This window comes from Psammomys obesus, unplaced genomic scaffold (assembly GCF_907164565.1).
Source record: "Psammomys obesus unplaced genomic scaffold, mPsaObe1.curated_primary_1811, whole genome shotgun sequence".
In the NCBI taxonomy this organism is placed as follows: domain Eukaryota; kingdom Metazoa; phylum Chordata; class Mammalia; order Rodentia; family Muridae; genus Psammomys; species Psammomys obesus.
This window is the reverse complement of record NW_026596134.1, coordinates 1,845,767-1,857,273: the sequence shown is the minus strand read 5'-3', so window position 1 is coordinate 1,857,273 and position 11,507 is coordinate 1,845,767. Positions and strand designations below refer to the sequence as shown.

General features: G+C 42.6%; 1 protein-coding gene across 7 annotated transcripts in view; it reads left to right on the top strand.

Moving 5' to 3' along the window:
* Window positions 1-329: 329 nt before the first annotated feature.
* Traf3 (TNF receptor associated factor 3) overlaps window positions 330-11,507 on the top strand; it is a 102,823-nt gene continuing 91,645 nt past the window's right edge. For 6 of the 7 annotated variants that reach the window (XM_055592863.1, XM_055592869.1, XM_055592862.1 and 3 more), the window contains exon 1: window positions 377-456. The gene's annotated coding sequence lies outside the window, so the exon portion shown is untranslated. The other variant, XM_055592864.1, reaches the window with a different exon arrangement.

Below are 11,507 nucleotides of genomic sequence, written 5' to 3'. Positions count from 1 at the left end.
CGGCCCGCCCGCCGCCCCAACTTTGGAAACTTTGTGTGTGGGGCCGGGCCCGAGGCGCCGGCGCTCCGGGCGGACGGGGCGGCCAGGCCTCGCGCCCCGAGGTGCCCGCCCCGAGGGGCGCTGAGCCGTCGGCGCCCGGGGCCCTGGCGCGGTGCGGAACGGCGGGGCCAGGGTGCCCGCATAGACGAGCGTGCTCGCCCTGGCCGGTGGAGGTGGGTTTTGAGCCATTATTTAAAAGTTTATACTGAGTCATTGCTCTGCAGATGAATGACTGATTCATAGTCGAGAGCTGCAGAGAGGCTGGAAGGCAGGCGGCTCCGGGATCCGGCTGGGGCCGAATGCACAGCTTCCACCTTCGGTTAACACCAAAGGTCAGAGTGGGCTCCCACGGGCGAGTCGTTAAGACGATCCCTGCCGCGGGCTTGCAGGTTCTGGAGGCGCCAGGCTGTGGCTCACGTAGGTTTCGCCACGTTTCCACACTGTCATCACCCCCGGGTTAGGGACGCGGGTTTCAGGATCAGACCTTTAGAGAGGATTCTGCGTGGAAAATTCTTTACCTTTAATTTGAAACGGCAACAAAATGCAAATGGGTGAAGTGCTGTGGACGTGCTCTGAAATCTAAGAAGCCTTCAGATTAATGATCGGTTGAAGGAACTGATTTTATTTTCACGGCTTTTCTACTGAGCTCTGACTCAGTTTTGAGAATGAGATAGAAGGGTGTGTGTGTGTGTGTGTGTACACATTTGTAAGTATGCTCTTTTTTTGTGGAGTCTTAAAGGGTATATCGAGTGTTGTATTGTCGTCTTAATTTACATTCACAGCATACAACTGAAGAGGAGCCATAATTTTTTTTTTTTTTTGGTAGCATTACTGTGACTAGGTGAAATCTTTAGAAATGCCGATTTGTGTTGTGTGTAAAATGCTCATGTGGAGAAATGGCAGGGTGGACCCTCAGCTGGGCTTTAAAATCTTTTCCCGTTTTTCAGGTCTTGGAAAATGGCCTGTTGAAAATACTGCATCATTGTAGGGTGTCTGGCTAAATAGTGTACAGCCATCCTTTACTCAGAGGAGAGGAAATGTTTCCCTTTTCGCCATATTGTGACATCTTATATATTAAGAATTAGTCTGAAGGTGAAAATTCGCTGGCCAAAGCAAATTGAACCTTTAAAGTGTGAAAACTGGGAAAAATTTCACAGGAGTCAGAAATCCCTGTGAGTAGGTGCTGGTGATAAATCTTGACAAGCAAGGGTTCCAGCCTCACTGGTCCAAATCAGACCTCATCACCGACAGGGTTTAAGATGTAAGGTGTCTCACCCAGACACCATCTGTTCCAGCTGTCACAATGCAGAAGCCAGGCAGGCAGAGAGCTGGATGGGTAGAATTCCAGCATTTTTTAAAACAAGACATTCATGTGAATTTTTCTGTGAGGGGAAAGAAGACCAATTATTTTTCTTGGATGCTATCCATTCTTTTTGGAATTAATAAGATGGCCTCAGTGAAAAGATTGCGGAGGCATTCCGGTGCAAACAGGCAGTGGCAGCAGTCAGTTTCTGCTACTCTTGCTGGTGCTGTGAAGAAAGTCCTTCGTTTAACTGGAATCTTTGAGCTAATGATGTTTTCCCTCATTTAACAGAATCTTTGAGCTAATGCTTGTTTTCCCTTCTAAATACTTCTGAATTCCTTAGAAAAATTCAGCGTGTAAATGAAGAAGGACTTTCTGGGGTATTGTCAGGATAGGAATGCTAATGAGCCAAAAAAGATGAGCATGATTTATCATTCCCTTAAAATCCTTTTCTGTAACGCTGCAACTACTTTGGGAGAGATGAAGCTGCCACTGTGGTGTCTCAAGCCTGAGCTAGCTCAGACACACAAAGGAAACTGCTTTAAATGTGCCCATCTTTGTTTTCTCATCTTGGATAGTAAGACTCTCCAAACAGCAAATGAGCTAACCTGTCAAATATTATGCAATAGCTCAATTCTTCTCAATGGTCAATTTCAGAATTATTAACAGAAGTCTCGTAACCCAAGGCCATAGTATGATTTTGTGGAATTTTGTCTTGCAAGTAGTATCTGAAGAAAAATTAGGTTTTTTTGTTGATGTTTGTGTATGTATATGTTTATTACATTTCAGATAGGGAGGAAAGCTGAGAAGAAAGCTAAAATGAGGAGGGAGGTGAGGCAGGAGGATTTGGAAGGTGACCAGAGAGAGGCAGCCAAGGCCTGAGAGTGGGATGATGCTTAGGCTCAGAGCCAGAGTGAGGGCAGCCCAGAGGCCTGCAGACAAGAAGGCAGCAGAGAGGTAGCTAGGAATTGGTGCGGTCCCAGAGGAGGTAACAGAAAGAAAAGAAAATTCAATTTTAAAAAGAAAAGTATAGGAGAAACATTAAATGTATTTGTGTAATTTCTGTGATAATTAATAAAAATATAAAATGCCATTTTGTTTTGGAAAACTAAATTATTTTGCATATTTCAGGAATGAATTGGGATGGCAGGCCAGTCTAGGAAGAAGAAGGTGAGGTTCCTATCAAACATGGAACCTTTGTTTAATGAGACTTGTTGGTGCTTACAGACTTGAGGCCATCTGTCAAGGAGTGGGACGTCACCAGCGCAGGTGACTGTTGGCTTCCTGCCCCTCCAGGAGTCAGGTTGGCATTCTTGCTGCGTTCAGAGAAGGACATTATTAACTGGGGCTTGGGAGTCTTTTGCTCATTTAATTAATGTTCAATTAATGTGCCCCGAGTTCCCATAATCTAGTTACTACGCTACGAAGAGTGAGACATAGCACCTGCTTTTAGGGTTGTGATCTGTAGAAATCTGGGTCCCTGTGCACAGTGAAGGACAGTGCCAGAACTCACCTAAGATTGCCTGAAACACCAGGACAGGAACTTTCCACAGGAAGAGTGAAGAAAAAAAAAAAAAATCAAGTCACTGTCTAGCCCTCAGAGAGCTGATTCTTTGCACAACTGAAGACGTACCAGGAAAAGCAAGGAAAGTCATCCACTTATGAAGGAGGAAGTGGATTAGTAGGTGTACAGAGGTCTGCAAGTGTCAGGGTTCTGACTGGAAGAGAAGAGCTCCTTGCTTCCTGGACCAGCCAGGGAGGCCTGTGGGAAAGGCACCCCCATTGAGCACAGCCTTAGGAAGTCTGGCCCCACGTGTAGGGTGCTGAGAATGGCAGTAAGAGGACCTGCCCTTCCTACTGTGTAAGATGCCCTGATGCTCCCTGCTGTTGTGAGTGATGCTGCTAGCCAGAGTTCTGTGCTGTGCTGCCCTGCGGCTCTCACACGCCCTTGTGGGATTTGGAGCTGCTGTGGTCTGGCTAGCTGACTGAAGGGCATAGTTTGTGGAAGGGGAGAGAGCAATGGCACCAGTTGGTTCCCTAGCACATTGCTGTGCCTGTTGTTTCCTTTTGTAGGTCAGCGCTTCTCAACCTTCCTAATGCTGCCACCCTTTCATACAGTTTCTCATGGGGTGTGACCCCAACCTTAAAATTACTTCATTGCTACTTTATAGCTGTAGTCTCGCTACTATTATGAATCTTAATGTAACTATCATATATGCAGGATATTCCATACAGTACCCCAAAAGGGTCATGACCCACAGGTTGAGAACCACTGTTGTGGGTAGAAAATTTGAAAAAGCTATGGTGGTAGGGAAAGCATTTCTCCCAAACCTACCACTCTGGTCCTTACTGGTGAACTTGAGACATTTTAATTCTCAAGAAATGAAATATTAGACCCTGTGTTTCACTTTTTAAAAATTATTCTATTTATTATTATTATTGTGTGTGCATGATGTGTGTGTGGCAAGGGGACATGTAGTGGTCAGAGGACAACTTTGTGGAGTCAGTTCTGTCCTTCGTAGTCACATGGGTCCTGTTGCTTGAGCTCAGGTGGTCACGCTTACATCTTGGGATGGCAAGTGTCTTCACCCACTGAGCTGTCTCACAGTCCCCAGAGTTTCTTTCTTTCTCCCCCCCCCCCCTTTTTTTTGGTTTTTTAAGACAGGGTTTCTCTGTGTAGCCTTTGCTGTTCTGGACTCGCTTTGTAGACCAGTCTGGCCTGGAACTCACAGCAATCCACCTGCCTCTGCCTCCCAAGTGCTGGATTAAAAGCGTGCCCAGCTTTTAATCAATTAAAACCATGCCCAGCCAGTGTTTCATTTTTAAAAGATTGGTTTTATGTTGATTTTAACCATTTGAAAATCAAATAGAGTAGTGAGAGTGCTCAGCAGGTAAGGCACCAAGCCAGATGACCTGAGCGTGGACCCTGGAAGTTATGATCAAAGGGAAGAGTTGGTGGAAGGAGAGTTGGTGGAAGAGTTGGTGGAAGGGCTGATTACCCTCTGACCTTCACACATGTGCTTCTCAACTCCACAAAAAATGTAAAGGAAAAAAAAAGAGATGGAGGTATTTGGTGACTTTTCATGAGGCCATTTTATAGAGAAAGGTGTCAGGGACTGTCGTTCCAATGCCAATTTCTTCTCCAATTCAAACACACTGATTATATATCCAGACCATAAAGCCATGTTAATGAAAAGCTTGATATCTTTTTCGTGGTGAGAAAGGCTACGTTGAATAACCAAGTGGAATGATACAGCCTTTCATATAGTCCTAAGCAGCATTCCAGTGGTGAAATTTATCTCTAGGAGTCATGATGATTTTTGTCTGTTTTTGAGACAGGTTCTCACTGTATAGCCCAGGATGTCTTTGAACTTGTGGTCCTCCTGCATAAGCCTCCCTAGGACTAGGTGAACCACCATGTCTGGTTAGTCATAATCCTGTGTTGTTTTTTTTTTCCTAAGCAGGGTTTCTCTGTGTAGCCCTGGCTGACCTGAAACTCACTCTGTAGATCATGCTGGCCTGGATCTGCCTCCTGAGTGCTAGAATTAAAGGCCTGTATCACCACCACCCAGCTGAGCCATAATATTTTTGAAGAGGTTTTCCAAGGTTAACTTTTACTCTGGAAGGCTAATGGGCATTTGGAGACCTGCATGCCAGGCACATAGCAAGTGCTTGGTAAATGTTTGTGTTCAGATTCTGTAAGGTGGGAGGGAAGGGAAGAAGGACATGACAGATGACCACAGTGTTCCACTGGGCTTGGAGTCTGTGTGTAGTAGGGCAAGTCTAATGTCTCCCTTGGTTATTTTCCTCAGTGCTATTCTCTTGTCCTGCTGCCCTGATACATTAGAGGTAGTTACACAGTGCCTTTTTGTTGTTGTTTTGAAACGGGTTCTCTATGTAGCCCCAGCTCTCCTGGAACTTGCTGTACTCACACTCACTAGAGAGCTACCTGTCTCTGTTGCTGCCTCCAGAGTGCTGGGATCAAGGGTGTGCACCATCAACCTGGTAGGGAAGCCTCTTGATACAAAGTAATAATTTTCTTGGAAGAATAGGGAAATGAATTCTAGAGCACTTTGCCCATTAATGCTTAGAAGTTGTGACTCTACACTGGAAATTAAATTCTCTGCTTGTGAATTAATGCAGTCTGCTGTAGCCTTATTATGGGTATATGTATTAAATTATAAGTGTATAGGTTTCAGAAGGCTGCTTTTCTGTGGGACTTTACCCCCAGAGGATGGGGCAAGCCCTTGAAGTTTTAATGTAAATTACACATTGTATTCAGTAATCTGTTTTAATATCAACATATTCTACTCCTAAATCTTTCAGTAGAATTTATTCTCCAGAAGATGTATTGTGTTTATTCGTGGCTCTTTGGAGCCCTAGGATCTGAGTGCTCATCTGAAATACTCTTCTTTCCAGGGGTTTTGAAGAAGGGATTTTCAACCTATATTTAATCAAAGTACATTTTTTCTTTCTCTTTATTTCCTTTTTCTCCCCTTCCTCCTCTTTCTTCTTTCCTTCCTCCTCTTCCTCTTCTTCCTCTTTCTCCTCCGTTATTTTTTTCTTCTTCTTGAGCATGTACTATGCTGGTGGCTAAAACTAAAAGTCAGGTAAGATGCTGTGTGATCCCTGGCCTCATGGAGTTTCCATGCCATAACCAACCAAGAAGAACACAACATGGTAGGTGCCGTGACAGGTGAACAGAAGTGCCTTGGGGTTTGGAGCCTGTGCTGTGCAGGAATTTTCTTGGAGTTTAACTGGGGTAAGATGAGAGAAATGAAGAGGACGTATGCGCCAAGTCCCCCGAGGCTGAAGTGATTCGATGGCTGCCCTTCACAGGAAAGGGAACTGGCCAGTTGTCAAGGCTGGAGCTGCACCCCTTCACAGGGAGGAAAGGAAGAGCAGAGCGGTATTTCTAGAGGTCCTGTTGTCACTGCAGCTCTGTGGGCCTGCAACCAGGCAGTTTGTTGTGTTTGTGTTTGGATTTGGAGTCTCCTGTGTGGTTCACTTTGGCCTCCCACTCAGTGAATTATATTGGAACTCCCAATCCTCCTGTCTGAGCCTCCAAGTGCTGGGGTTTACAGCCCTGTGTTACTGCATCTGGCTACAGTGCAGGTGTAGGTTTCATTCAGTTGTAGGTTTTTTGGTTTTGTTTTGTGAATGTAGATTTTGTTTCTTTATAGTGTTTTTCAAATACATTGTGGATTGTTTGAGAAGTTTTTCATGTAGCCTTTCTTTGCTGACATTGCTTGCCGGTGTGGGCTCCCCCCTCCCTAGTCAGTTTTCATTGCTTTTCTGTGTTTTAGGCTAGTTTCTTAGAGCAGCAGCAGTATTGTATTCTTTAACAAGCCTAGCTAGGGCCTGGGGTTGTAGATCAGTGGTAGAGCCCAGCACATGCAAGGCCCTGAGTTCCATCCCCAGCTGTGAAGACAAATCAGTTAGGGTACTCTTTACCCTTGTGGTTCAGATGTTGCGTACATCTTGCTGTGTGTAGCAGTCCCTAGCCTGATTTACTAATGTGTTTTCTTTCCTCTTTATCTCTCCTAATTTACATGTAAAACCAGTAGTCTACTAATAATGATAGTATTTAGTCATCATGTCTTTACAGAGTTTTACAAACATTAGCTTGTTAGTGGTGAACAAGTCCCCGAGGCCTGGTCACTCTGTGGAGAGCATCACGGTTTATGCCCAGCACCCGTTTATCTCAACTTAATTATAACTACAGATGGCTTATGGGAATATAAGTTAAAAGCAAAGAAGCCTTTTCCCCAATTAGCAGGGAAGTGATGTTGGTTGTTTCAGAGGATCTGGCTTTCCAGCTAGAACCACTGTGAAGTTTTTGATGTGGAACCAGGAATAGTCAGAGACTGCTGGGCCAGAGGTGTAGGGCTTGTTTTATGGCCATGTTCCTACTCCAGGGAGGGCTGGACTCCAGGGCTCAGCCCAAGTCCCTTAGTTGACAGGGGATTAATTTTTTTGTTTTGTTTCAGACAAAAGTAGGTTACAGGCAGTCGTATGTGAACCAGGTGTCTGAAATCCTCCCTGCCTTTTCCAGGCTTGGGGAAATTCTGGTATATCCTGACTGATCTCTAGGTTGAGATGACAAAGTTTTTTGATTGTTTTTTCAAGACAGGGTTTCTCTGTGGAGCCCTGGCTGTCCTGGAATTTGCTTTCAGTCCAGACTGGCCTCTAAATCAGAGATCCACCTGCGTCTATCTCCTGGGTTCTGGGATTAAAGGTGTGCACCACCATTGCTCACTTGTGAGATGACAAACTTTTTTTTTTTTTAAAGCTTTATTTATTTGTTATGTATACAGTGTTCTGTCTGCATGTACACCTGCATACCAGAAGAGGGCACCAGATATCCTTGATGATTATGAGTCACCATGTGGTTGCTGGGAATTGAACTCAGGACCTCTGGAAGAGCAGCCAGTGCTCTTACCCTCTGAGCCATCTCTCCAGCCCCCTTGTCAAACTTTTTAAGGGGTTTGTTTTTTCATAGTTCAGTCTGTAGTGTAAATGAAAACGAGACACATTTTGGGCTAGAGAGATGGTCCAGTGGCTAAGAGCACTGGCTTGTCCAATCCTTCCTGAGGACTGGAGTCAATTTCCTGTGTCTATGATGTCTTGCAGCCATTCTTAACTCCAGTTCCAGGGATTCTGGTCTCCATGAGCACCAGGCATATATACAGTGCATGTACACGCAAACAAGTAAAACACATACATGGAATAAAAAGATCTTTTTAAAACAGCCACGTTCTTGTATGGAAGGAGTCAGAGATCGTTTGGATGCTGGTTACTTCTTTAGCTGACGATGGTGTCAAGTTACTTATCATCTTCTGTGGAAAGCAGAGCCCTGGTGATGGAACCTGGTGATAGCATTATGACTGATTTCACATCATTAAACTATATGCTTAAGATAGCTGAGATGATAAATTTTATATTATGTGTGTTTTACAACAATAGAAAAGTAATTGTGAGGTGTAAAAATGAGATGTCATGGGGGTGCTGGAGAGATGGCTTAGCAGTTAAGAGCATGCCCTGCTCGAGCAGAGGACCAGAGCTCAGTTCCCAGCACCTGTGCTAGGTCTCTCACAACTGCTTGTGACTCCAGCTCCAGGAGGATCTGACAAAATTGTCTTCAAGGGCATCTTCACCTCTCTGTGTGTACCCACACAGACATGCTAAAAAGAAGTGCTAAGTAGTGGAGTATGAGAAACTAGCACATTACAAGTAGTACTTTCTACTATTGTTATTGCAATCCCAGGACTTGGGGGGCAGAGGCAGGGGAGTTGAGAGATTGTGTAGCTAGGCTGCGTAACCAGTTTGAGGCCAGCTTGGGAGAGTTAAAGACCTGTCTCAAGAAATAATTTAAAAGTGATAATTGCACTCTCTGTTTTTCCTTTTCTCATGTTTTCAACAAGGTAACAGGCAGGCTCTCTTGGAGTACATGGGCTGGGTCGGAAGAATACCATATATGTGGGGGTTGAGGTAGAGCATTATTGGACTATGAAAAGTCCTTTCTTTTTTTCTTTTTCTTTTGGAGACACGGTCCCACTTTGTAGCTGAGGCTGACCTTGCCTTTGTAGTTGTTTTGCTTCATCCTTCTGAAGTTGAGTGGTGGTGTTAAAGACATAAGCTACCAAGCCCAGCTAAGAAAGTCTTTTAGAACAGAAGAGAAAATATCTGGAAACCAAAGTCATATTTTATTTGCATAAAAGGAACATTTATATTTAGGTATTTCTGTTTTGTTTTTTTTTTTTTTTTTTTTTAAAAAAAGCATTTTTTTTTTTTTTTTTTTTGGTAGATGATTGTTGTTTTTTTGTTTTTGTTCTTGAGACAGGATTACTCTGTTTATTCTTGGCTGTCCTGGACTTGCTTTGTAGACCAGGCTGGCCTTGAACTCACAGAGATCTGCCTGCCTCTGGGGTTTACAGGCACTTGGCAATAAGTTGTATTTTAACCTTCCCCATTATTTATTAAGAATGATGTTTTCTGATTTATTCAGGTCTCTTTAAAAATATTTGAAGGGTCTTCTTTAAATTCTCTTAAAATAGCCCATGTTTCTCATAATCTCTTAGCTTGCCTCTTTTTTTTTTTTTTTTTTTTTTTTTTTTTTTGTAGGAAAAAAATATTTATCACCTTAGTGAAGAGAGTTTCTGGTATATCATTGGTAGTCAATTATTTGTATAAATGAATCCATAATTATAGTCCAACATTTTCTTCCATTGAGATAAAATTCACATGACATATAATTAACCATTCTATAGCTCAATGGTATTTAATGTACTCAAAATTCCATGCAACTACTGGTCTTTCTAGGTCAAAACTTGTGTTCCATACCCATTGTGTAATCACTTCCCTCCCTTCCTCCCAGGCCCTGACCTAGCCTGCTGTCTGTGTCCATGGAGTTGCTTCTTACTATGTCATGTGAAAGGAATCATGCAATAAATAGGTGACCATTCATGTCTGTGTAATGTCTTTGAGGCATATACAAGTTGTAGTAGGTATTGTTACTCTTTTAGAGGCAGAATAATAACCCGTTGTGTGTGTTCTTGCACACATGTGTGCAGCCGTGTTTGTATTTGTTTATCTAGTCATCTGTGGGTGAACATTGAGTGTTTGTCCTCTTTACTGTTACTGCTTTAAGTTGGTGTTTAGGGTGTGTGTGTTCCCTTTTCTCCTGGATGTATCTCACAGAGCAGTTGTTGGTAAAACTTATTCCCTCCAGCAGTGGTCCAGTTTTTGTACATCTTCATCAAAACTAACTTCTTTTAATGTAGTATGTGAATTAATGTGCCAGTGTCATTTTGATTTGTTATTTCTTGACGACCAGTCATATTTCTCTCTGTGCTTGATGTCCATTTGTATATATTTTTCAAATGTCTGAGCCCTTTCTCTCTGCTTTAGTAGGGTTGATTTTTTTCTTGTTTAGTTATAAGAGCTCTTAATATAGACTAGACATGAAACCCTTTAGATACACGGATACACGATTTGCAACTATTTTCTCCCATTTAGTAGAATGCTTCATATATGTGGTGGTAGTATCCTTCGTACAAAAGTTTTAATTGGAGTTCTTTTTTCTTTTCTTTTTTTACTTGTGTTTTTGGTGTCAAGTCTTAGAATCTACTGCTCAACCATTAAGATTTTTACCACTGTTTTACAAGAGTTTTGTAATTTTAGGCTTTATGTTTAGGTCTTTGGTCCATTTTGAGTTCATTTTTGTATATAGTTGGGAGTCCCCCCCCTTTTTTTTTTTTTTTTTTTTTTGGTTATCCAGTTCTTCCAGTACTACTTTCGAAGAGAATATTTTTTTTTCCCTGATGAAAGGTCTTGCCTCCTGTTTATAGTATATTGGTTATAGTTATTTTCATTTGTTCTGGACTCTTGTTTCTGTTCTCTTAATCTGTATACCTATTCTTAATGTCAGCACCTCACTAATTTGATTACTGTAGCTTTGTAGTAAGCTTTGAAAATGAGAGTATTTCAACTTTTTCATTTTCAATATTGTTTTGACAGTTTTGAGCCCCTTGATGTTTTATGTGAATTGTAAGGGTTGCTTTTCTGTTTGTTCATGAATGGTTACTGGAATTTTAATTGGAATTGCACTGAATCGGGTTGCTTTGGAGTTACCGTCTTAATTCTGCCTTCTATTCCATGAACATGGGTGTGTTCCCACTTGTTTCCTCAGTTCCCCTCTTTCCTCCCCCTTCTCTTCTCTTACGGTGCTAGGGAGTGACTGAGGTCCTCATGAAAGGTGGACAAACATCGTACCACTGAGCCACATCCCAGCCTTTTCTTGTTCATTTTCCATCATCACCCTGTAGGTTCAGTGTACAAATACTCACCTCCTTGGGTAATTTTATTCCTTAATTAGTTTTGTTCTTGTGGCTTCTGCTATAAATAGAATTATTTTATTTTGGATTGCTGTAGCACAACTTTTTTTTTTTTCTTTCTGTTTTGATGTGCTACAACTATGCTGAATTTATGTGTTATGGGATATTATTCCTTTTCCCTCCACCCCCTTCGAGAAGATTTCTTTGTGTAGTCTTGCTTGTCCTGGAACTTGTTCTGTAGACCAGGCTGTCTTTAAACTCAGAGATCCACCTGCCTCTGCCTCTCCAGTGCTGGGATTAAAGGTGTGTGTCACCACCATCTGGCTCTT